Genomic DNA, 25,409 nt, shown 5'->3' with positions numbered 1-25,409 from the left:
CTTTGGCCGTGTCACCGGAGCAGAAAGCAGCTGATGCGAACCAAGCTGAAATTCTGCAGCGCTGGCCACACAGCTCAGCAGCACGTGCCGCTCTGTTGACAGTGCCCGCAATGGCTAGAAATTGCCCATTTCAGCTCAGATCAGAGGCTTTGACATTTCTTGCCTTTGAATTGCAGAATTTGAAATACGGCTGGTGGGGTGGACATTTTTAGAACCGGAGCGGTTTTGCTTTTTGACAGTTATATGCGCTTACTAGGACTAATGAGACTCGTACTTACTTGTGTAGAATACTTTGCATACGTTTCATTATTTGTTCGTTTTTGCATTTCATAAAGGCGTCAAGTGGTGAGTGAAACACTTTGGGCAATAGGTGAGTGAAACACTTTGGGCAATATGACTCGTATCATTAAATGAGGATCTTTGAACTCTTTGTTTAGTGACCATTGACATGGTTTTCATTGCGTTAACCTGCACCTCTGGGAACCTCTGTGACCATGAGGAGCCTGTTGTGTGCGAGCTTCCGAGATTGTCAGAGCTAGCGACAAGAGCAAGCGGCCCATTGCATCAGATTAGCGCGCGACAGGCCTGCATAACTCACAGGTTTCGTTCCACACTGCTACTCGTACTGGAAGGTTTCTTTTATTGTTCCTTTTGCAGAGGCCGCCGCACCCCCCCGCAGGGGGGGGGAGGCTTGGAGGCCGGCGCCATAACCCACGCGGTGCCCACCGGTGGGTAGAACTGGTTCTGGGCGCCTGCGAGCGCCCAGGAACCAGCGGAAGAGGGGTGCGCACCAGCCACCCCGACCGGAAGTGACCTGTGACCCGGGCGCCCCCAAGGGGCGGCCAATGGTCACCTGTGCTTTGCTTTGAACCCCCCAATCAGGGGGGCTCACCTGAGGCCCTATGGAAGGGCCAAGAGGATTTAAGCGCCGCCGCTCCCCAGCAGAAGCACATCGTCTTCGAGGAGCTGGGGGAGCGGCGCAACGGAATCTACTGAAGCCCACCCACCCACACCTGAGAAACAGCAAAGTCGCAGCGCTGGACAAGGGAAGGGGCGTTACGGAAATACTACAATGGTTGGCTAAGGAAACACACCGGCGGGCGGTGTGGAGGAGGAGGGCCACTCACTTTTGAATGCCGCACGGCAGGGTGACGTGGCCGCACAAAGGAGGGGAGGAACAGGAGGAGACGGCACTCGCGGCCCAGACTCGGCCAGACGGCAGGGCGCAAATGGTAGCGAGCTGGGGACCTAACTCCAGACAGATAAGCTCCCCTCCACGACACGCAGAAGGCGTGGGCAACCAACCACTGGAACACCAATAGACTAACAAGGAGCTGGTTTTGTACAAGTGCCATTTACGAACTGATGAGTGCACAGAAGACTGACACCGGGGATCACAAGAGGGTGTCATCGATTGTAATGTTAAGTGTATTATTAATAGGTACAGTTCGCAAATGGAAGATTGCATAACCAGCTTGTGTTTAATATTAATAAAGCTGCGGCCAACAACGACCATCACTAATAACCGTTATTGTTGGCTGACATTATTTCCATCACTGTAAAGAATGGCGGGCGGGCTGGTGAGTGATTTCTGTTGGGGGCCCACGGAGTAGGCACATGCGGGGGTTATGTGGCCCCAGCATTTCGCAAGCTTGTGTCTGAAACGAGTTGGGTAGTAGTGGTTTCCATCGGACAAACGGACTGTAAGAAGACCATAACAGGGCCCAACTAGGACTATGAAAAAATGGTGGGGAAGTGATTTTGTGGTTGCGTACTAGGAGGCCTGGGCATAATTTTGAATATGCTGGATTAACTGGAGCAATTTTTTTTATCCTTGTTACTCGTTGACCTTGAATTACCAATAATTACGCAATTATGTCTCGCGTAATTAAAAGTAATTTGGGGGGGAATCCTATCGCAAGATCATATTTACTGAGTGTGAGCGGTCGCTCGTGTGAGTGGTTTGTGCTCTGTTGCATTTAGCGCTATTTCTTAGTGCAAAACGCATCCTTGTCGGAAATTTGGACACCAGGGGGCATTTTTACACTATGAAGTAATACTTAATGGAGAATTACTCTTCTCATGTAATTCAAGCATAATCTTGTGGAATTCTTAACTGATTACGTTACATGCAATAACATGTGTTATGCCCACCCAATTACATACCTATAATCAATGTTCCCTCTAATTTTTTCCACTGTGTGCGGCAGTGTAAGGTCTCTGTGCGCTGCAGCCAAGGCTATGTGCACCCGGGACCCATCTGCACGTGTGGGTGCAGCGACAAATATGAAGTGCAAATTGGGTGAGTATTTATGTTAATCGCAGTGCCAGTCATGTGTTGCAATTAACATAAATACTTTCTTAGCGCTGTGGCGCCTAGGCTACTGTTGGAACTGGCCCTTCTTGCAGGGTCATCCTCAAACTTTTTGCTTCTTCCTCCCTTATTTTTCCTGACCCGTGGCTGTTGGCAATAGGACTCTGCGCACTTTACCACTGCTGATCAGTGCTAAAGTGCATATGCTCTCTATGTAAAGTGTTATTCTGATTGGATATACATGTTTGGCATATTTGTATCACCATGAAGTCCCTAGTAAAGTGCACTGGGTGTGCCAGGGCTGGTGATGACAAATGCTACTAGTGGGCCTGCAGCACTGATTGTGCCACCCAAAGGAGTAGCCCTAAAATGATGTCTCAGGCCTGACACTGCAGTGCCTGTGTGCAGTTTAGAACTGCCATGTCCTCCTGGTCAGTGTCCCCACTGACCAGGCCTAACCCTTCCCTTTTTGTGCGCATCAGTCACCCCTATGGAAGGCCCAATGTACCCCCCTGGGCAGGGTGCAGTGTATGTAAAAGGTAGAGCATGTACTTGTGCAGGTAACATGTTCTGGTAGTGAATTACAGCCATTTTCGTTTTTCACTATTGTAAGGCTATCTTGCTCCATAGATTAACATGGGGGACGCTGGCTACAGTGGTTAACAGCATTTCTTCCCATAGGAACAAGATAGGACATAAGTATCTAGTATCCCTGAACTCAGAATTTAATAACACATCTTTTAGGAAAGGTTGTTTTTAAATCCTGTGTTTGAGAACAGCACTTTTAGAAAGTTGCTGTTCTCTTGTCTGACCCTTCTGTGTGCCTGGGCCTGTTTGTGTATTGACTGTCTGGTTTGAGAGTGACAGGGGCTGGGGAATTCCCCAGGAGGGAATTCCCCTGGATGAGTCAGCACTAGGCTGAATGACTGCATTTGCAACTGGAGTAGTGGGAGGAGTTAGCACCTGGGCTGAATAGGGCTGTGCCTGCCTTCCACAATGCTGGCTCCAGCCCCCTGCTGGGCGGCTGAGGACCCTGCCCCTCACTCTGAAAGGAAGCCAGAAGCCAGCAAAACAAAGTACTCAGGAAACACCCAGAACTGATTCAGACCGGGCTCAGGGCCCACATGCACAGAGAGAACAAAGACTTTAGGGGTATAAGTACAGGACCCCTGACAACAGAAAATTAGATCATCCTGGAAATCAAGAAGGAACCTCTGCCAAGGAGAAAGCTGAAACTGAAGAAGGAAGATTGTCCTGCTGTTGCTCTGCTGGACTGACCTGTTGCTTTGCTGCCAAGGAGAGGGGAAGGACTTTGCTGCTGAGCTGTGTCCCTGTCTTGAAGGAATCTCCAAGGGCCTGAGAAGAGCTGGCTCCCTGTTTTGAAGTCCCAGGAACAAAAGGACTTCACCCCCAGCTTCCCTGAACTCTGCTGAGAGAGTTCTGTCCCTCCTAGAGTGCTTGATCCAGTTGTGGGGCCTCTGGAGGTTGGACCTGAGCTGGGTAGCTTGAAACTAAGCTTGAGTGACTTTTGAAACTGAAAAGTGTTGCATCGCTCGCTTGCGGAGCGCATCCCCGACAGTGCGAGAAGTTTCCCGCCGCTGCGGAGGTCGAGATCGTCGCAGCGCCTGACGCCGCTGCCAGAGACGTTGCATCCTTCGTTTGCGGGACGCACCAGACCGGTGCGGGAGAATCGAACATCGCTGCGAGTATCGTCGCAGAGCCTGTCGTCGCTGGGTGAGAACGCCGCACCGCTTGCTTGCGGACCGCATCACGTCGCTGCGAGCATCGTCGCAGAATCAACGCATCGAGGAGCTGCGAGAGAGAGGATCCCCGCTGGACCGCGCATCGTCGCCCCGGAGGTCGTCGCAGCCCCTACAAGATCGTCGCATCGTGCCTTTGCGTGAACAGACTTCCTACGGAACCTACGCTCCGGAATCCACACAAGTGGCCTTCCTCCCCATACAGACCGGATTCGTCGCAACACGCCCGCTGCTGCAGCGGGGCTGTCGCATCGCCTCCCCAGGGTCTCAGGAGCAACGCATCGCTTGTTTTCCACCGCACCAGCTTCTGCTTTTGGAACTTTGTTGCAACTAAAAGGTACTGTGAGTAAACGTGACGCAACTGTGAACTTTTCACGCATCAGTAGAGAATTCTATCGCAACGTAGAGAATTCTAACGCAACCTTAAGAACTCTTTTTGAAACCATATTCTTGAACTGTGTATGTTGGATTTTTGTCGTTTTGGTCTTGTATAGTTTAGATTAAAAATACCTTTATTTTTCTAAACTGTTGTGGAGTCAGTTTGTGGTGTTTTCACTGTGTTGCTGTGAGTGTTAGTACAAATACTTTACGCATTGCCTCTGGTTAGCCTAGACTGCTCGTGCCAAGCTACCTAGAGGGTGAGCAGGGGTTATCTCAGAGGGTTATCTCCTTGCACTGACTAGAAGCAAGGGTCCCTATTTGGACAGTGGTACCTACCTCTGCCAACTAGAGACCCCCAGATCTAACAGCTACAATGTTTGTTGGTGCCCCCCAATGCCCACCTCTGCCATGACTCCCTCACTATTAACCTCCAACAGTGCCCCTCAAGTCTCCATTACCACACTCTCTGAGATGCATTGAATTAGGTTATTAGCGCCGCTCATACCAAGGTAGGGTGTCAGAGCACTTTACATCACATACACATTACAAATAGACAATCAATGACACATGTATAAATCAGTGTACAGTAAATGTTACATACGACAGAGGAATACAAGGTGAGGGAGTCACATGTTATTCATACTGGTAGGCATAATAGTTTAAGAGTGCTTGGTTTGGAGAAGCACAAACTCAGAATTTTAAACATAACACCATAGTTGGGGGTTACAGTTAATATTAAGAATTGATAGTTTGTTTAACATAAATGAACCTATTATGCAAGGTTAGAATAATGAAAGGCTGGGAGGAAAAGCATAACGCTATACTAATAATATACCTTGCAGTTTGCATGCAGTTCTTTTATGTCAGTTATTAACTCACTGTTCTATATAAGGATTTTAACTTATACACTGCAAGGAACAAAAGGATCTCTCTGACAAAAGCACTAACCTCTTTACGTTATATGCACTTTGTGATCTGCAATGTACACATACTTTGCATCAGGCATATTAACCCACTGCGCTACTTTTTGTTGAGTCAAAACTTCCACTAAACAAAACTCTGATCTCACTGCAGGACCCAAATACCTAAACCACCACATCTCCTCTTGCACATTGACCAGACATCTCAGCTCCACCCATCTGGCCCTGGCCACTGTCCCACAGATCCAAAAGACCTTGGCTCGAGGAAGATCCTTCTCCTTCCTTGCTGTGAAGACCTGGAACTCCCTACCTCTGCATCTCAGACAATCACCCTCAATGCCTCAATTCAAGAAGGACTTCAAGACCTGGCTCTTTGACTGAACTGCAGAACCCCACCCACCTCACCCTCTTCTAGCGCCTTGAGATCCATACTGGTGATTAGCCCCGCTCTACAAGACACTGATTGAGTAATTGATTGACTTTTAAATATTGTGCTTCAAAAATAGAATAGCGTCAACAACCAAAATATCAACAAGGTAATTATATAAAAGTATCTGACATGTACATATCATCAAAGTACATAGATGTATAGTTAAGAATAGTAAATTTATATAATTTGTAATTTGGTCTTCAATATTTTTGCGACTATATTCTCATAGCACAAGGTTTCTGTAGTCAGTATTCTGACATACAACTTCTGTAATTGAGTGCACCCTGTATACACCCTGGACCGTGTGGACAATAGGGAATACAGCCCCAGGTACATATGAAAGGTTTTATGGGTGTATGGGTCTCGCCTTTCGAATCGCAAAAGGCTTTTTTGCATTTTTTGAAATGTAACAAAAAATTGCAAAATAAGGAATCGCAAAAATTTGTGATTCCTTATTTTGCTTAAGCATTTAAGGGATCGCAAATTTAGCGATTCCTTAAATGCGATGTATGTGGCTTTTAGAAATTGCGAATTTGTGTTTAGAAATTGCAAATTGCCACGAACTTGTAATTGGTGGTAATTTGCGATTTCATTTAAAAATGCCCTATTTGGCATTTGTGAAGGTGGCATGTGACGCACATACATGCGCATAGGGCATGTATTGCACCATATGCAAACACATGTACATTTCAGGGGTGCAGCAGGGTGTCTTTGAGACACCCCTGCACCCTTGAAATTTTTCTCAATTTGCGAATTCGCAAATTGCGATTCGCAAATTAAGAAATACTTCACAATCATTCCTATGGGCCTCCTGGCCCATAGGAATGCATGGGAAATTATTCCTTAATTGCGAATTCGCAAAATGCGAATTTGCAAATAAGGAAGACTAAGAAATCGCTAAAAAATAGCGATTTTCTACATACATTCCATTTTGCGATTTCTAAATAGCCATTCCTTAAAAACTCGCTATTTAGAAATCGCAAAATGGGATCTTGATACATCTACCCCTAAGGTCCTGATTTGGGGATTGGCAAGAGATTCACTATAGAATAGCCGCAGCTGCTGAAGTCCACAGTGATTACATGCCCTAAAAATCATGCTCAGATCTTCTCTAAGATTTATAAAATGTTGGGACTTAAGGTCATATATTTTCAAAGCATTAAATAACATTAATGATTGTAGAATCTATACAAGATCTTTTATTCCATGTTCCTGTAATTTGAGGGCTCCGATAGAATCTTGGACACAGTCATTAATATATAGATAAGCAGAATAAGCAAACCAATATTTTCATGATTCCACCTCACGAAGTTCATAAATACAGATAAAACATGTTGTGAATAATCCACCAAGTTCCACACATTTTCTCATCCATGGAAAGATGAAAGGCTGAGTCAGCCCGACCAGAATTCATGCATTTGGCATATCGTTTTCTCCAGCGGGCACTCATTTCCTATAGCTATCTCACCTCCTTCCCAAGAAACCCGAGTTTTGTTTTAACATCAAGAATATCCCCCCTCCCAACTCCCCACCTCCACCAGATGCCCTGGGCAGATCTGTATCAGTGTGTATGACGTGCAATGGGAAGGCTGCAAAGTTTGTGGGGTGTTTTTTTCCCCACCTATGCACATTTGTCCATTGACCACGGATAATTAGCACATTCATGTATTTTCTAGGCACTGACCTGCGCTGACACTAAAATAAAGGTGCCCCAATCAATCAATCAATCAATCACTGCATTTATAAAGCGCGCTACATACCTGTGAGGGTCTCAAGGCACTTTCATAGGGCTTTGCTGTGAACACTGAGATGCTTGTTTTTACGGTGCTAGCATCTTGTTTGCACACCCCTGCAGGCCAGTGTTTCTTGGAGCTGCAGCACGTAGTGATTCTGAAAGCACATGTTTGCTTGTAGACTTGCTGCATTTCTTTTAGTAATAGAGTGGACCAGATTATGTGCTACGCTCTATTACTACAAGAAATGCTGCAAGTCGACGACCACACGTGTGCTTTTAGAATCCCCTGAAAGCACACGTCGTGCTTTTAAACGTGCTGCCTTTCATTTGTTAAAAGGGTGCGTCTGCGGGGCAGATTTTATGCCTTTGTTAAAGTAATCATGTTAATTGCAGCGCATAATGGATGCTGCGATTAACATGAATACTTTCACAAAGGCATACAATCTGCCACGCAGCCGCGCCCTTTTACAAAAAAAATGCAAGAACTCACCTGTGTGTGCTTCAAACACCCAGCTGCATGCTCGAGGTGAGATAGGTGCATGCCTTTGCAGGCACGCACCTTACATGGAAGAGTGCCTATAATACCCCTCACATTTAAAAGAGTGACCTACTTTACTGCTAAGGCTGAGCTACTGTACACATCATCATGTAAATCAAGGCCACTGGAATTAATCAAGAGGGGAGGGTCAAATTATGTGGCAGGTTTGAGTAAATCATTGGCAATAAAAGGTAAAAGGCAAATTATGCGACGTAATGCAGCACATTTTTTTATAGTATTACTTCATTATTTTGGGCTTTGGGCACACCTCATTAGTACCAATTTAACACTCAAATATATCAATAAGCAACAGAAAGGTGATCAGTCATACTATGGAAAATGTCTTCCACTGTGTACTAACCCTGGGCGTAGTTTGCGTAGTAGCTCTACGTGTAGTTACGTGAAGTACACTTAGCACTACGCAAGCTACGCGAACTGCGTAGTGCGGTAGGGAAAATGCTGTTCACACTGATTGCACAGTGCCGGATGCTTGTCCGCACTCTGAAATCATTGCAAACCGCATCTTGCACAGTGCAAGCGGTCATTTTCTGCCGCTCGAGTAGGTTTGTACTCGAGCGGCAGCTTTCTCAACGCGGACTGGTAGTTTCTCATCGCGAGCGGTCGTGAGCATGCGCGACCACTCGCAATGAGAAACCTGACCCGCGTTGAGAAACTCGCCAGGTAGTTTATTTTCCGCACTCGCGATCGGCAACTTGATGTTGCTGATCGCGAATGAGGAAAAAGTCTCGCCGGGATGTAGATTTTGCTCCCTCCCTGTCGCCAACTTGACGTTGAGGACCGCTAGCAAGCAAAAAATGCCCGCTACGCTACACGTTTTTGTACTGTGCTTCATGCAATTTGCATAGTGCATAGTCTGCACAAACTATGCATGCCCCGCAAGCGTAGCGTAGTCCTACGCCCAGGGTTACTGTGTACCAACCTGTGTAGGTGCATTTTTAGTAACTCTTGACCCATTTGAGCTAGAAACCATTTTTTTGTTAAAAATCTGCAAAGTATGCAGCGGATGCTCGATTATATGGCAAATGTGGCATATCTATCATTGTGCTAAAATCGCCGCAGCTGCACAATCGCATAATTCCAGTGACCTTGATATAATATGTGTATACAATGTTTATATCCATATCTAATCAAAACACACATACTTGAACTTGATGGCTGAAAGCAAAGCTGGGAATGTTTTGGACAGTATGTAGGTCTACAGTTAAATCAGTGCATTTCTAAGCATTGAATCATTTGTTTAGTATGAAATAATTGGCTACTATATTTACCTGATGTACAAATAGAAATGACAAATGAAGTTGGTAACATGGATGATGTGATATTATAGCAGTACTTAATTGTGCCGTTGGACACCACCAGCAAAATTAACTGTGAAGGAAATTCTTCAGGTTGTTTTTTTGTCATTCATGATCCTAAGTAAACTAATGTCCTGGCCTAGCACTCCCAGTCTTTTTCCTGCTTGAGAACCACCCGGGCCTAGGAATTCAGTAGCCTTTGCATGCAGCCTTCCACATGGAATGGAGCTAATTGGATCACAGGCCCAACACCGAGCAAAGAGAGAGGGAAGAAGGCTGAGTGATTCACAGCTCATCCCTCTTTGGTTGACTTACGGATGGGGGAATAGAGGGATGTTAAAGTGCATGAGTTCATAAAGCCTAGAGTGTACTATATCGTAGGCCATCGTGCACAGTGGGTTATGTACTGTGCACGGTGTTCATAAACTGTACATGAAGCATATAATGTGCAGGAATGTATGATGTTACAATGCATGCCTTTACCACGAATGATTTAACCACTATGCAGATGCCATTCACTTATGAAATTGTCCAGTGGTGGGTGTCCCTAGGAAGTTATAGTTAGACAAAATGAAATACAGTGTCGAACCAAACGACACTGTGCCCTTGGTGGCACTCCTTTGGAGATGTAGTCTCTTATTTCATTGGCTTGTATTCCGTTTCAATTTAAGACAAACACTTATAGTTGCTTGAGTTCATCAAGTGGTTTATTCTTTGAGGTTCATTCAAGATTAATCTCATCTAGACATGATCCATATCACGGTATATTAAGTTCATATAACAATTCATCTAATTGTGAAAGATACGTCCCTATGCATTTCAGGACTCGTGCCCTACATCAGGGGACTGGTATGCAATCTAAAAAATGAAATGTACAACATTCAGGAGTGGGAACTCTACCTCAAATGCAAGTAAAAAATAACGAAAGTACAATTGAGTGATTATGTGATGATTCAAAGGTTAAAGAGTGGGGTGGTGAGGTCTGGGATTAAAACGGATAAGGTAGTGCAGTTTAATCTCAATGGGTGAGGGAGACTGTACAACGAGTTTAAATAGTGGTGCCCATTATCGTCGACTGAAGGTGCGGGTCATGTGCAAACTCTGTACCACCTATGTTTTACGATAAAAATCAGGTGCTTTAGCGGGTGACTTCGACCGCATGCAGTCTATTGTAAAAGGACAGAAAAAAGAAGAACGGGCAATCTCTCTTACCGCAAAAGGAGATTGGATCGTGTATGGCGCATGTGTCCGTGAGAGTGTTCCAATCATCGGTGGCGTGTGAATGTAATCGCCGTAAAGGCGTTAAGAAATGGTGCCATCGGTTTCATGAACAGAAACAGAGGACTTACGGGTGTCAGCCATGTTGGGATGGGTGTTTTCCATCCCCGGATGTTAATAAAGTTTAATGTTCTTGAATGTTGGAAGCCCGCAACGAGGTTCGAATCACGTGTGATGCGTGTACCCCTGGGTGTGTTCCAGTCTTCAGTGGCGTGTAAATATAAACGCCGTAACGGTATTAAAAAGAAGTGTCATCGATTTCATGAACAGTCGGCAATATTACAATGAGTATTAGCATTCCCAAATGTTGATAAAGTAGATGTTCTAAAAATGTTCCAAGCCCGCGCTTTTGTCCCAAAACTTGTAACAGATTAGACTTAAGAAACGGTACATTGAGATTGTCTGCTAATCGACCATCTTGGATACCCGGATGGTGATGTGGAAATAAAATGGTGTACGTTTAGTCAAGTGTATGTGTGTTAGCTGGTAGAAGTTGGTCAGATGGGAATGAAGATATGATGTGGGCGGTGTGTGGGTACAAAAATGCAACATAATCATATTATTCATATCGATCATCAAGGTTCCTTCAATCTGAGTTAAAAAAATCTGAGAAAAAGAAAGAACGAGGTTCAAAGAAAGCTAATGTTCTGGTGGTTCAGCAAGTAAAAGGAAACAACTGTATTCCATCCTGTCATTGAGACCTTTTGGTTGACATGCGTCAAGTTTCTTGATCCAGATTATTTCGCGCTGCAAGAGTCTCTTTCTGTTATCAATACCCTGTCTGACAGGTACAATCTCCAAAACAAGAAATCTCAATTGGCTTATGTTGTGGTGATGAGAAATGAAGTGTGCAGCGAGCCGTGATTTCAAAACTTTGTTCCTGATTGTACTTTTGTGTTCGGTTATACAAACTTTTATCTTTCTCTCAGTTTTGCCTACGTACGGAAGGCCGCACGGGCATTTCAGCAAGTACACCAAATTCATTGAGTCACATATAGGGTTCGTTATAGTTAAGACCATGTTTCCACAGGAAATAGATTTTTTGGTTCACCAAAACGTTGGTGCCATTTGACAAATCTTCTGGATATTCCCAGGAAAAACTCTCCACCAAATCAACTTTTTCATGGAAAGTTTTGTTGTCATTCTCAAGTGGGGCTGAGAAAAGGGTTGTCCCAAAATGTGTTTTTCTAATGCAATTTTCTATAGGAAAATTAAACACAGCTACAAAATGGCTAAATGGAATTACACGAAATTTGGCAGAAGGCTATAAGAACTTGATCCAGAAAGTATGCTTTTCGTGATTTGGGGAAAATGGGGTTAAAATGTAGGTATATTTCAGGCCACAGAGAATCAGCAGACCCGGTAGATCTTCAGATAAGATCCGATTTCCTGCCACCACATGAACAAAGATGTGGCCTCTGCCATTCTAGGACATGAGAACTCAGTTTCTTGTCCTTTTTAAAAATAGTTAAAAAAAAAAGATAGGCAGTATTTGTTAATTTGACTCCCCTCCACCAAGATGGGCCAGAGCTATGGGGGTTATTTATATTATTAGTTAATTGGAGGGGCATGCAGCCTCCCTGGCCAAGCCATTACCTGGCCCGGGAGCCCTGATCCCCCGGTGCCGCATAACATTTTGACATTGGTGGTGTGGCTTCCCTCCCCAAACCATTACCAAGTCTTGCGACCCCATCTACAGTGTCTGCAATATATCGTTAAAGGGAAATGAAGTATGTGGAGACCCTACTCAGGCTATTACAATACTCCAGGAGGCTTATCGCAGGGGCCTGCAACAAATTAAACAAATGTTCTAGGTGCCCCAGTCCCACCTGTGACACCCACAGCAATTGTAGGTGGTGGGGGAGCCAAGGGCCCGTGGCCCCTGCAGGGTCCCCTGTCCGCACCCGACTTGAGTACAGTGGGAGAAGGCTGCATTTGCTTTCAGCTTCTCTCTGCTCCCACTGTGCCGAAGCAAATCTGTGTTCGCTGCCCACCAAAGTGTGGGCAGGGAGTTGAAGTGCTTCCTGTCTATGCTCTTGCAGGCAGGTAACTGCGGTGTCCTGGGGAATGGGGTCCCAGGGACACTGCTGCCATCTGGCCCCAAAGGATGAAGACCCCGCGGCCATCTCCCAATATAAAAAAAGTTACTGTGAAATAGGCAGAGTAGCTACTCATTTCACATTCACTGTTCAAGCTGAGGAGTACTCCATACTGCCCTCCAATGGCTTTTTTTAATTACAAAATTGGTTCAGATTCTGGTGGAGCTTCTAGAAGGGGCAATGAACCACCAAGATTTTTTTAATGTTGTGGTGGTGTGCAAGGAGCACAGCAGCCACCCAAAAACAATAATAAAGAAAAATGGCGTATCTCTCCTGGTTTCACCCCTCATTAGCCAGGCTAGCTTGACTCCAGTGGCATGGAGAGCAAGGGACCCACGTCTGGGCATACCTGTCCCACTTTGGGTGGGAAATGCAAAAAGAACAATTGATGGACAGAATGTTACACAATGTCATACTTTCACCTTTTGCTTTTGTTGCCCTAAGTAGGAAGTCTGTGCCCAGATGTGAGTCCTATGCTCACTACACTACTTGATTCAAGCAAGCCTGACTTATGAATGTTGATGCCCTGTAAGCACTCCCAGGATGCTTCTTTCCGTTCCAGGGAGGGTCTGGCTTGGCTGTTTGTGCTGGACTGTTATCATGAGGAGCAGGGTCAAGACTAATTTGCTGATGGCTAGGTCCAAACTGGGGTGGCGTGGTGAGCAAAACAATGATGGATTAAATCTGGATCTCTATGTCATTTGTTCCTTTTGCTTTCGAGACTCACGCAGCAGTGGTTCTTCAGAGGTACTGCGGCAAAGTCGAGGCTGTGTTTAAAGTGGAGGTCATTGCATTGTGCACTCGGTGAGTTTTTTCCATGGTTTTGGTGGAATATGCCGATTTTGCAGGGATGCACCGGTTCAGAACTGCTGCTTTGGAGTTGAGACGTTGATTTCTTGGTTGCAGCACCAAATTCAACTCCATAGCCAAGGTCTGGTTTGACACCAATTGGCACGGCAGGACTCAGAGGAGCCTTGGGGCTGGTAACAAGAGGCAGGGGAAGCTCAGTAAAGTGGGAAATGCAATTATTTTTTAAAGTGGCATTTCCAGATCTGTAATTTAAAAATAAACTTCACTAAAATTCACTAAATTGTGAGTCCAGAGACACCAAACTCCAATTTTCTATCTGCTTACAATTGAAAGATACAATAAATGTTACAAGGCAGCTCTAATGCTAACCTATGGAAGAGATGGACCTTGCTGTAGTGAAAAATGAAGTTAGCAGTTTTTCCACTACCAGGACATGTAAAACTCACAAAGATGTCATACCTTTTAAATACACTGCACCCTGCCCAGGGGGCTACCTGGGGCCTATCTTATGGGTGCCTTACATGTAAAAAAAAGTAACATTTTGGGCCTGGCAAGTAGGTGAACTTGCCAGGTTGAAATGACAGTTTAAAATTGCACACGCACGCTCAGGCTCTGCAGTGGCATGCTTGACACAAGTTTGAAGGCCTACTCATGTGGGTGGCACAATCAGTGCTGCAGACTCACTCATTTGATTTACAGGCTCTGGGTACACAATATGCACTGTACTAGGGACTTATTAGTAAATCAAATGTTCCAATCCTATAGAAACAAAATGCCATTACATTTTGGACAGAGCACATGCAGTTTAGCACTAGTCAGCAGTGATAAAGTGCCTAGAGTCAGAAAATTAGTAAAAATGAAGTACAGCACATGGCCAAAAACAGGAGGTCAGAAGCAAAAAGACAGGGAAACCCGCACCAAAAGATGCATGGTCTAACAGCCAGCATAATTTATTTTGCTCCAAGGCGTAACCTTTTTTCTGTTCAGCTGGAAGCCCAAGTTTTTTGTCAGACCCATATACGTTTCAATGTATGTACAACTTCATATGCAAGTAATGGCACTAATGTGGTCAGGCCTGAATACTTAGAGACATGTCTCACTGCAGCTAGAAATGATGATACATGGTCAATATTATTTTCTGCCTTGAATGACCCCATGAGCTGACGATGTGAACACAAATAATACTTAAAAGTTTAAACAATAAAGTGTTCCTAAATTATTTTGTAATGTGTTTGTTCTACTGTGAAAATTATTGTCTTTGATTTTAAAATAAACCTATACCTGATATAATGTCTATTTTTTGCAAAGCAGTCTGGCATCGTGAATCTGCAGCCTTACAAACTATGTAGAATATTTATTGATAGGAACTCGTAAATCTGAACCAGTAAGTCATGTTTGCTATGCGGCTTTTTCCTTGCATGAAAATGCCATCAATGCTTTTTGTAGGCTTTTCCTAAATACTTTACTCTGTTGTATGAACGGTTTTTATGCCTCTTGGGCGTTCTCTCCTGGCACTTGTTGACAACTTATGTATACACACTCACACAAGTAGTGTTGGCCATTAGGCCATACATACATACATTGCATATACCATATTGTTGTGTGGTACAGAGACTATGCCCAGTGCCTTTTGCTAAAGAGATACAGCACATTAAGTACTTTCCAGTAGTGTCAGCACTTGCTAGACACCATGCTGCTTGTATTAATTATGTGGTTCCTTTCTAGCTTCTGCAGGTCTTGAACTCCCGCAAGATGTTACAAATCATGGCTGCAATATTGGGTGAGGCCACATATAAAAACGAACCCCACCTGATAGCAACCGCTTGTGACCAGCATTGCTACCTGGCAGCAGTTGGTTTCACGTTGTCAGAGTCACTGAGGAAGTATTGCACGTCATTCGCATTAAGCAGTCTTGTGGCCAAGTTGTGAAGTGAAATAGAACCGTCACTTGAATCACAGTAAGGGTTTGCATTCCGTATGCCTTGATTTTTCTTTTAAAATGCAGTGGAGAAATCAATAGCGCATTGGGAGAAGTGAAAACAGTGACTCATTGGACACTGTAAATCAACAGCACATTTTGAATTGTACTTCTGCATTTAAATCAATAACTATTGCAGTTAATAAAGTGACTCATAGAACATTGAGAATCGCAGTAAAACATTTGTTAAGATAAGAAGTTGAGTCATAGGACATAGTAAAGACATTGGCATACTCATATGTTGAATCATATATTGCTTCATAGTCCTTTGTGAAATGAAGACATTGGTAGAATAAATCTTAGCAATTAATAACTATAACAGATGCTGATTATTAAATCTGATTTAAAGAAAAGACTAAAGCTCATCAGGCACGAGGTATGAGCCATGTGAACTAGTAGCAATAATGGACTCTTGAACTGTGAAAGGCAACTGCTTCAGAGTTCCAAAATCAGAAACAATGCTAGACCAAGTGTGCATTTGGAACACTGACAAGAACTACTTACGTTCTATGTTTTAAGCTTACATGATATTTCAGAGAAGCATGAGCATCAATGCTTTATTGAGTTGTGACTAAGTGAGAGATCAGTATCTTTGAATCCCCTAGAGGTAGGAGTGATTGGGAACACAATTCTTGATATAACAAAGATGTTGCTTCCTTTTTAATTCACTAGAAGTAATCGCTATCCTTTGCTATTTCAGGTCTCTCACCCATCAGTACCCTTCCCCAAATCCTACCCCCATCCAGCCACCCAAAACCTCTAATGTAACACATTCACAGAGTTGGTGCTGCCAGAGGTGGGCATTGGAGGGTACTGTTCATGAGAATCCACACTTTACAGGACCACAAGCCCAAATGTATTTTGTTCCTCCTGAGCAGTACCTACACAACGTCGTCCTAGAAGATGTTTGCAAAATAATAGCCTCAGTTCAAAAATAGCTTGCTGCAACTCAACTTTAGACTGTGACTTTAGCTAGTCAAGTGACACTGCTTCAGGGTCAAACCAGGGTTTAGTCACCCTCACACACACACACCAGGACCGAATTTAATGTCCACTCAATCAGTGCTCTCTGTTACGGTTCCTATTCCTGTCCCATTGGCTCAACATAAGCACCTCTGGGGATCCTACCAAAGTACAAATATTTCTCACCCAGGTACAATGACATTTCATGGTTAGGCCCACTGCCTTCCTCGAAGCCAATCTAGCCTAGCCTTTCTCATCTCGTATTTAGGAAGGGACGCAGCCCAATGGGCGGTCCCGTGGGTTAATACTGATCGCCCATTGCTATATAATTGGAGAAATTTCAAGGATCAGTCTGAAAAAATATTTGATTGACAAACCATCACCAGATCTGTGGATTGTGAACTTCCAGAATTAAAACAAGGCATCAAAGATCATGTCACAATTCTCACAATCATCAGATTGATTGGTCCAAAAGAAGAATATTGTCATAGCCTGCGCTGTGGAGGTCCCACTAAAGTTAATTACCAACAAGGTTGTAGCAACTGCCGGAGAACAAGACACTCAACGTCCATAGGAATATGCAGACTTCACAGATGTATTTAGTGCCACTTGTGCAGAAACTCAACCACCTCATCACACATACGATAGTCAAATTGATCTAGTACTGGGAGTTAAGATCCCATGCAGCAGGATTTATGCAGTCACTGAACAAGAGAATCTGTATCTATGTGAATATCTAGACAAGTATTTCCAGAACAGTTTTATCCGTCCATTGAAACACCTGCTGTGTCACCTTTATTTTTTATGTCAAAAGTGAATGGCAGGTTAAGAGCATGCATAGACTATAGGCTATGAAATAACCACTATACAAAATAAATACCCTCTGCCACTCGTCCCTGTCCTTTTAGATCAGGTCAGTCACTATTTACATTAAATTAGATCTCTGAGGTGCTTACTGCCTGGTACGTGTCCAACCTGGAGATGAGTGGAAAACTGTGTTTTGTACTTGATATTGGTTATTTGGGTATTTGTGATGCCCTTTTGTCTTTGCAATGCCCCTGCAGTGTTTCAGTTTTTCTTTTATTAATGACGTCTTACAAGAGTTTTTGGATAGATTTGTAATAGCATATATTGATAATATCTTAATCTATTATTTTTTTCCAGAAGAACAAGTGATACATGTACGAACCATTTGGTCAACCTTAGAATAGCATGGGGAATTTTACAAGTACACTATGTGTGAGTTCCACCTTACTAGGGTGGAGTTTCCGGGAATTATCCTAACACTACAGTGTATCAACATAGCAGAACGAAAAGGACAGGCTATCAAAGATTAGCCCATTCCCCATGACATAAAAGACGTCTAGCAATCTTTAGGATTTGTGAATTTTTACAGCAGATTTATAGATCACTTCTCCTCTAAATCTGCTCCATTGACAACATTGCTGTGTAAACAGGTCACTTTTCAGTGGATGTCAGAAACTAATCAAGCCTTCCAATGTTTCAAAGAAGCTTTCATTACAGGTCCAGTTTTGAAACACCCAGACATCACACAACCTTTCATAGCAGAAGCAGATGCTTCTGACAATGCCACTTTGTCTGAATGTGATATAAATACTGGCCAATTATATCCAGTAGCTTACCTCTCAAAAAATGCCATTGAAGAAAGAGAACTATTATCTATTTGCTTAGCGTTTAAAGAATGTTGTCAATATTTGTTGAGGGCAAGACATCCTATGACTGTATTCACGGGCCACTGCAATTTACAGTTCTTGCACTGTGCACAGGCCTTTGCTCTCAGACAGCTTCAATGGACTCTGTTCTTCGCAGCATTTGATGTCATCATTACTTTGCGTCCGGGAAGTATCAATAATAAAGCAAATGCTCTTTCCTTACAAGATCCTATAACGCAACGGGCTGCAATTCAACCGGTATCCATTATTTCTCCAACTCAAGTTATAAGTGTAACCACAACCGAGAACCTTTTGGATACAATAAAAAAGGTTATGTCCTTCTCTAGAATGAGTTACTGGCAAATACAAGAACAAACTAGACAAATCAGAGATGGTTTACCCTTTCAAGGAAACAAACTTTATATTCCCTCAAAAAGGTTACAGGGGCAACTGTTACAATGGAGCAATGATCCTCCTATGGCTGGATATCCAGGTCAAACCCGTACACTAAATTGGTTGATGTGAACTTTTGGTTGCCTCAATGAAGGAAAGACACTATAGGTTATGTTTTTGATTGTGATATTTGCAATAGAGCAAATACAGGCAGAACAAAAAAAGGGGGTATATTATAATTGCTCCAGATCCCTCATTGAACATGGGAAAATATATCCATCGATCTCATCACTGCTCTCCCCAAAGATCAAGGAAAATATTTAGTTCTGCTTGTAGTAGATCGCATATCAAAAATTGCACTTTTTGTTGTTTGTCAGGAAGTCCAAAAGGTGCCAAAGTGGTTAATATACGTCTTACTGAAGTTGTTAATTTCCTTGGTTTACCAAAGACCATAATATCCATTGAGCCACACAATTTACCTCTCGATTTTGGAAAGCGTGGTTTTCAGCATTACAAATCCAAAGTAATCTATCTACCAGCTTCCATCCCGAGGAGGACAGACATACTGAAAGAGTCAATCAGAATTTGAAGCAATGTTTACGATGTTATCTGTCCCAAGACTACTGCAGTGGTTCAGTGCTACACAACGTGCAGGATTGGATTGGGATTAAAAATCGGCATGGGCAGGCTAAAAAAAAGCGGCCCACATTTGCATATTGCCTATCCGCAAAACACTGCTTCAGTGAAATTTTATAAAAAGGGGGGGCTTAAAAAAATGCTCAGATTAAATTACATTGGTGAAACACCTGAAAACAAGTGGGGCCACTTTTGTTCAGGCCCCCAGCCCCACTCAAAATGCATATATTAATGGGCCGTCCCAGCGAGAGAAAGGGAGAGACACCTCTGTCATTGATAAGAGGAGGGTAATGGACGCCCATTAGCTCCAGAAATGCCACTCAGGCACCCACTGGGCGACTGGCGGCATCAACCAATGCAGTAACTGCCCAAATCGGCCCCCAGGCTGCTAAAAAAAGCAGCCCACAGCTGGAATTCAAATACCGGCCCCTCAGACATTGCCTGAGTGCCCGCGTTACCAATCTGACACTGGCGACCTGTGCCCTGAGTACGCCCTAATTAGAGCCCTTGCATGGTGTGTTATCATGCCTCTTGTATCATGGTCCATCCCTTGGTTGTCCTCCCCTGGCAGTTGTGGACAACTTGTGCATACACACATTCACAGTTAATGTGAGGACCATAAGAACATACATACATACACTGCACATACCATATTTGTGTGTGGTACAGAGACTATGCCCAGTGCCTTTTGCTAAAGATGTACAGTACATCAAGTACTTTCCAGTACCATCAGTACTTGCTAGACACCATGTTGCTTGTATGAATTATGTGGTTCCTTTATAGCTTCTGAAGGTTTTGAACTCCAGTGATATGTTCCAAATTGTGGCCACCATATTGGGTGTGGCCATGTCTAAAAATTAGCCCTCACCCGTATTCGTTGATTTTTGTTTTAAAAAGCGTTGGAGAAATTAACAGCGCTTAGGGAGCAGTGAAAACCGTGACTCATAGGACACTGTAAATTAACAGCGCACTTTGAGTTTTACTTCTGTATTTAAATCAATGACTACCGTAGTTAACACAGTGACTCATAGAACATTGCGAATTGCAGTAAAAACATTGTTAAGATAAGAAGTTGAGACATAGCACATCGTAAAGAGATTGGCATACTCATATGTTGAATCATATGTTGCTTCATGGTCCATTGTGAATTAAAGACATCGTCAGAATTAACTTTAGCGATTAAAAACTATAACAGATGCTTACTGCAAAATTATATTTAAAGAAAAGACTAAAGCCCATCAGGTATGGGGTATGAGCCATGTAAATTTGTAGCAATAACTGACTCTTGAACACTGAAAGACAACTGCTTCGGAGTCACAACATCAGAAGAAACAACACTAGACTAAGTGTGCATTTGGAACTCTGACAAGAACTAATTACTTTCTACTGTTTAAGCTTACATGATATTTCAGATAAGCATGAGCATCAATGCTTTATTGAGTTCTTACTAAGTGAGAGATCAGCATCTTTAAATCCCCTACAGGTAAGAGTGATTTATAACACACTTCTTGACATAACAGAGATGTTGCTTCCTGCTTTATACACTAGGAGTAATCACCATCATTTGCTATTTCAGGTCTCCCTCCTCCACAGTACCCTCCCCAAAACCCTTCCCCCATCTGGCCACTCCGAACCTCTGGTATACCATTTTCACAGAGTCAGTGTTGCCAGAAGGTGGGCATTGGAGGGTGCTGCTCCTGAGGAACTCACACCTGAGAATGGTGCATTATTAATCCACTTCCTAAAATGTGTGTTGGACAATCTAATTAAGGAACACCCTGCTTGGATGCTTCAAGTACATGAGCCTCAAACTGTACTTTCCTAGAGTTAAATACAGGTATGTTTTCTGAAGATGATAGAGTGTGGTCATTAAAATATGAAGCTCATGCCCGGAAACAGTACAGCCTCGTGGGCAGTTAGAGTATGCTTTAAAGGGTTGTTGAACCCTCCCCTCACTAAAGGCCCGCTAATAACTTGACTAGCTGGAGCCCAACGTATTGTTGTTCTGTTGGTAAGAGGAGTGGACAACGTGATTGGTCATTAAATGCTTGAAATCCTCATCAATGACCTAGTCAGCTTTTGCTATAGAATACCAAAGTACATCAATCTAAAATTATAGAACTGTGAAGCTAACTGTATCTCTGGAAACTAATAACTGACCTGCTTGTTTGCTGCAGTCCACAAGACTGTGCTTCAGGGCTGTTCGAGGCAGCTACTACATTGTCCTTCTGGCTATTGGGTGATAACTAGCAATGTTGGGCTGTGATATTTGGAAGTGGAGGAGCGAAGTGAATGTTTTAACCCAGTTACAGGCACTATGATAAATGCCTTTAGTCTTGATGACAAAGCTCTCAATCATGGCTTGTTACCAGTGTTTTATTTATAACAGGCCATGATGCAGAGCTCTGACGTTAACACTAAATGCTGTGCGCTTTTCTCATACTGCCTGTCATTTAGTCAAAAAACGTAATAATGAAAAAAATGTTACTTACCCGCATGTTCTCTGTGTTCTTCTGTTTGGCAGTCCCAGTACGAGTCCCAGAGCCTCAGACAACTCTCCACTAACACCCCAGATGCTGTTCTCAAACTGCTGATGATGTTAAGCATAATGAATGAATTGCTAGGATTGGTTGAAGCTGGCTGGCTCAGTGCTCCTTTAGGTACTGGACTAGACAGCCAGCCAAAGTGACATGTTGACCTCAAACAGCAGTGGTCCCCACTCCTCTCCTGCTGCAAATCAGCAGCAAGGGCCCTCCCCTCCCTGACCGTTGGCTCAGGCTGAGAGCAGCAGTGAAAAATAAAACAGTAATAAATACATTTTTATTACCATTTTATTTTTCACTTCTGCTGATATTGAAGCAGTGAGGCAATGTCTTCCACCCAAATGGAGGAATCGCCATTGATAACTAATGATAACTAGATTTGACTCTAGCCTTGTTTTAGTGATTAGTCTCTTGAAGGCCCTCCTAAAAGCGTTTGGTTGCCTAGTTCCAGAGGGTTGTCTGCAAAGATGAACCCATTCTATGATGCTCTATAATGCAGAGGAAGGATATGGTCAGTGCTAGGCTTGGAATTCATGTTATGGTTTCCCGCCTATCATTTTCCCTTCGGATGACCGTTTTTGCTGGCCCTAGGACTCTGCACACCTTACCCCACTAACCAGTGCTAAAGTGCCCTCTCCTTAAAACATGTTTGATTGGCTTAAACCCAACTGGTGTATTTAATTTACTTTCAAGACCCTAGTAAAATGACAATACTTGTACCCAGGGTCTGTAAAATAAATGCTACTAGTGGGCCTGCAGCACTTATTGTGCCATCCACTTAAGAAGCACTTTAAACATGTCTTAGACCTGCCATTGTAGCCTGTGTGTGAGCAGTTTTAAACTGCCATTATGACCAGGCAAGGGAAACCTTTTGCCAGGTTCAAACCTTTCTGTTGAATATATATGTCACCCCTAGGGTAGGATCCGGGCAGTCCAGAGGGCAAAGTGCAGTGTATTTAAAAAGTTGGACATGTACTTTTAAGCTTTACATGTCTTGGTAGTGAAAAACTCTCAAATTTGTTTTTCACTACTGCAAGGCCTACCTCTCCCATAGGATAACATTGAAGTTACCGTATAACACTTTGTAATTGTAATTTCCAAAAGGGAACAGGTGTCTGGAATTGTAATGAAAAATCCTAACTTATGGTAAAGTTGGATTTTAAATTAAAATTATATAACGGCCACTTTTTAGACACTTGGCATTTTCTTGCCTTAGCCATTTGGTGCCTGTAATCTGTTTCTGGGTCACATGGCTAGCTGTAGTTGACAGTTGGGCTTTGTATATTCTTCCTATGCAACCACACACAATGGGGAGCTTAGGTGTGACTGGGTGTGCCATCACTGGCAAGATGGGAGGTAGGAGTTGGGCTCCGTCCTGTCTCCCCTGTACTTATTCTGGAGCCAGGGCCATGAAGGCAGGGCACCTGTGCATTTCAAAGGCATACCTTTAGAAGCTTCTCACCAATTCAAATGCAAAACTGGTCATAAATACTGAACCTAAGACACCACCACTTCAGTACCCTTCTGGACCTGTGGATACTCTTCCAGGAAGAAGGACTGCTGTGCTGATGAAGGGACTGCCACTCTGCTGGATCCCTAATCTTAAGGACTGCTGCCCTGCAGTACTGACCTGCTCACCCCTTGCATGGGTGAGAAGCACTGGACCTGAATCTTTGGAACCCAGAACCCAGAGAGACTCCTAGTTAGCTGGCCTCCTGATCTGAAGCCTCAGTGACACAACAGGCTTTCAACAACCTTGCACCTGGACCTCGACTCTGCCATCTGTGAATGTACCCTGCAATGTGGTGACACTCCAGTCTTGAACCCACTGGAAGTGGACTTAAGGTGCTCTGCCAGCATCTGTGGATCCAGTGGAACCGATGCAACTCCTCTGCTGTGTGCAACACAAAATTGGCCAGAACCGCTGCATCACCGCTGCTTAGTGGATTGGTCACGTCAAAAAGATCTGCATCGCTGCCGCACCTCCATACGATCCGGCACTACGTGACACATCCTCAGCGTAGGCCCTTACATCCCTCATTGACAGCAGCCTCGACAATGATGCCAGATTCCTCATTGCATCCTCACAGCTCTTCAGAACCTATACATCGCCCAAGTGTGTACTACATTTTCGACACCAGACTTCACATCGCAAGTCAGATTGATGGGATCCTCGGTGACGACACAAGCCCTCCAATTGCAGCCTTGTCGCGTTCCTGAACCAGCGCATTGCTTCGGCTGTGCAACACATCTTCCACGCAGATCCTCAAAAAGCTCAGGAAACCAGGATTTAAAGTACTCTGTTCAGCAAGCCTAACTGGGTCACAGTAGCTAGCCTGTGCTCCATCGTGATGGGCCTGAACTTGTGACTTTGTCTCGGTCCAGCACAACCAGATATCCACAGTTGGTGCTTTGTGATTTTTAGCTCTATTTTCACTGAAATATTTAAAATTGCATATCAACAGTTGAACTGATGGGATTTTTGTTGTTTTGGTCTTGTTTTATTTATTAAAAAGTACTCCAATTTCCTAACTTGGTTTGAGATCCTTTTTGTGTGGTGTTATTTATGTTATTACTGTTTGAAGTGTTGCACAAATACTTTACACATTACCTCTGAGTTAAGCCTGAGTGCTCTGTGCCAAGCTACCAGAGGGTTGAGCACAGGTTAATTTATGGTTGGCTTGCGCCTCACCCTGAGAGGGATTATGATGGCTGCTTGACCAGAGCTCACATACCAGTCAACCAACAGCCCAATTCCTTGTGTGGCTGTACATGCTTATCCTGTGGTTAACTGTGCAACTGGTTTTAAAATATTTAAGAATGAGAATTTTCAAAGCCTTTTTTTATAGTTAAAATCTCTTTCTAAAATCTGGGCCATCGTTCCAAGACCAGTGCAACCCCCACATCGTGGCTGTGCTCCACTCATAGTTTAAACTGAGCCATCAGCCAATAAAGGATAATCCCTTTCTCAGACGCTCTTTACCACCCACTTTCATCTCTTTGATACCCTCTGATGTGCCTACATAAGCTCTGTTAAGCTAAATGTAAAGAAGCAATAGCTGAAAAAACTGCAGTTGCCATTGCAAGTTCTTGCATTCATCCTATGCTGCTCAGAGGCACCTACCCTTTCCTTGAGTTAATTCTAGATTTTCAATTTTTGGCCAGTAAAAGCTCACATGAGCGTGTGGTTCCTAATGGCGTTTTAGTAGCTATCAGTTTCAGATGAGGAGGAATTCAAAGTTAGACTGCACAAATAAAAATAGGGTTATTTTGTATATTACAAACTACAGACGCATTTGTACACATGTTCCAGTCTGTTCAGCTGAATTTCAGATTATAACTTACTAACTAAAACCCAGTTCTCAGTATTTCTTCGTACCTCCTCTTCCCTCTCACTACTGGTCAAATCTCATATTTACTCTCACCCCAAACATTTGAGGCTTATTTACAATCTCCTGGTGTCGCCAGTGCGTCAAATTTAATATGGGAAAAAGTGTTGTACCAGCAGCGCAAGGGGGTTGCAAATGAGCCCCATGCTCTCTTGCCCAAGCCACTCTCTTTCAACAGTCTAAAACTAACTTACACCTATCCATAGACACTCACCGTATTCTCTCCTACTGACCCTACTTCCGATTTAGTTTT

Source organism: Lissotriton helveticus, chromosome 3_1, assembly GCF_964261635.1.
Source record: "Lissotriton helveticus chromosome 3_1, aLisHel1.1, whole genome shotgun sequence".
In the NCBI taxonomy this organism is placed as follows: domain Eukaryota; kingdom Metazoa; phylum Chordata; class Amphibia; order Caudata; family Salamandridae; genus Lissotriton; species Lissotriton helveticus.
This window is presented reverse-complemented; position numbering follows the sequence as displayed.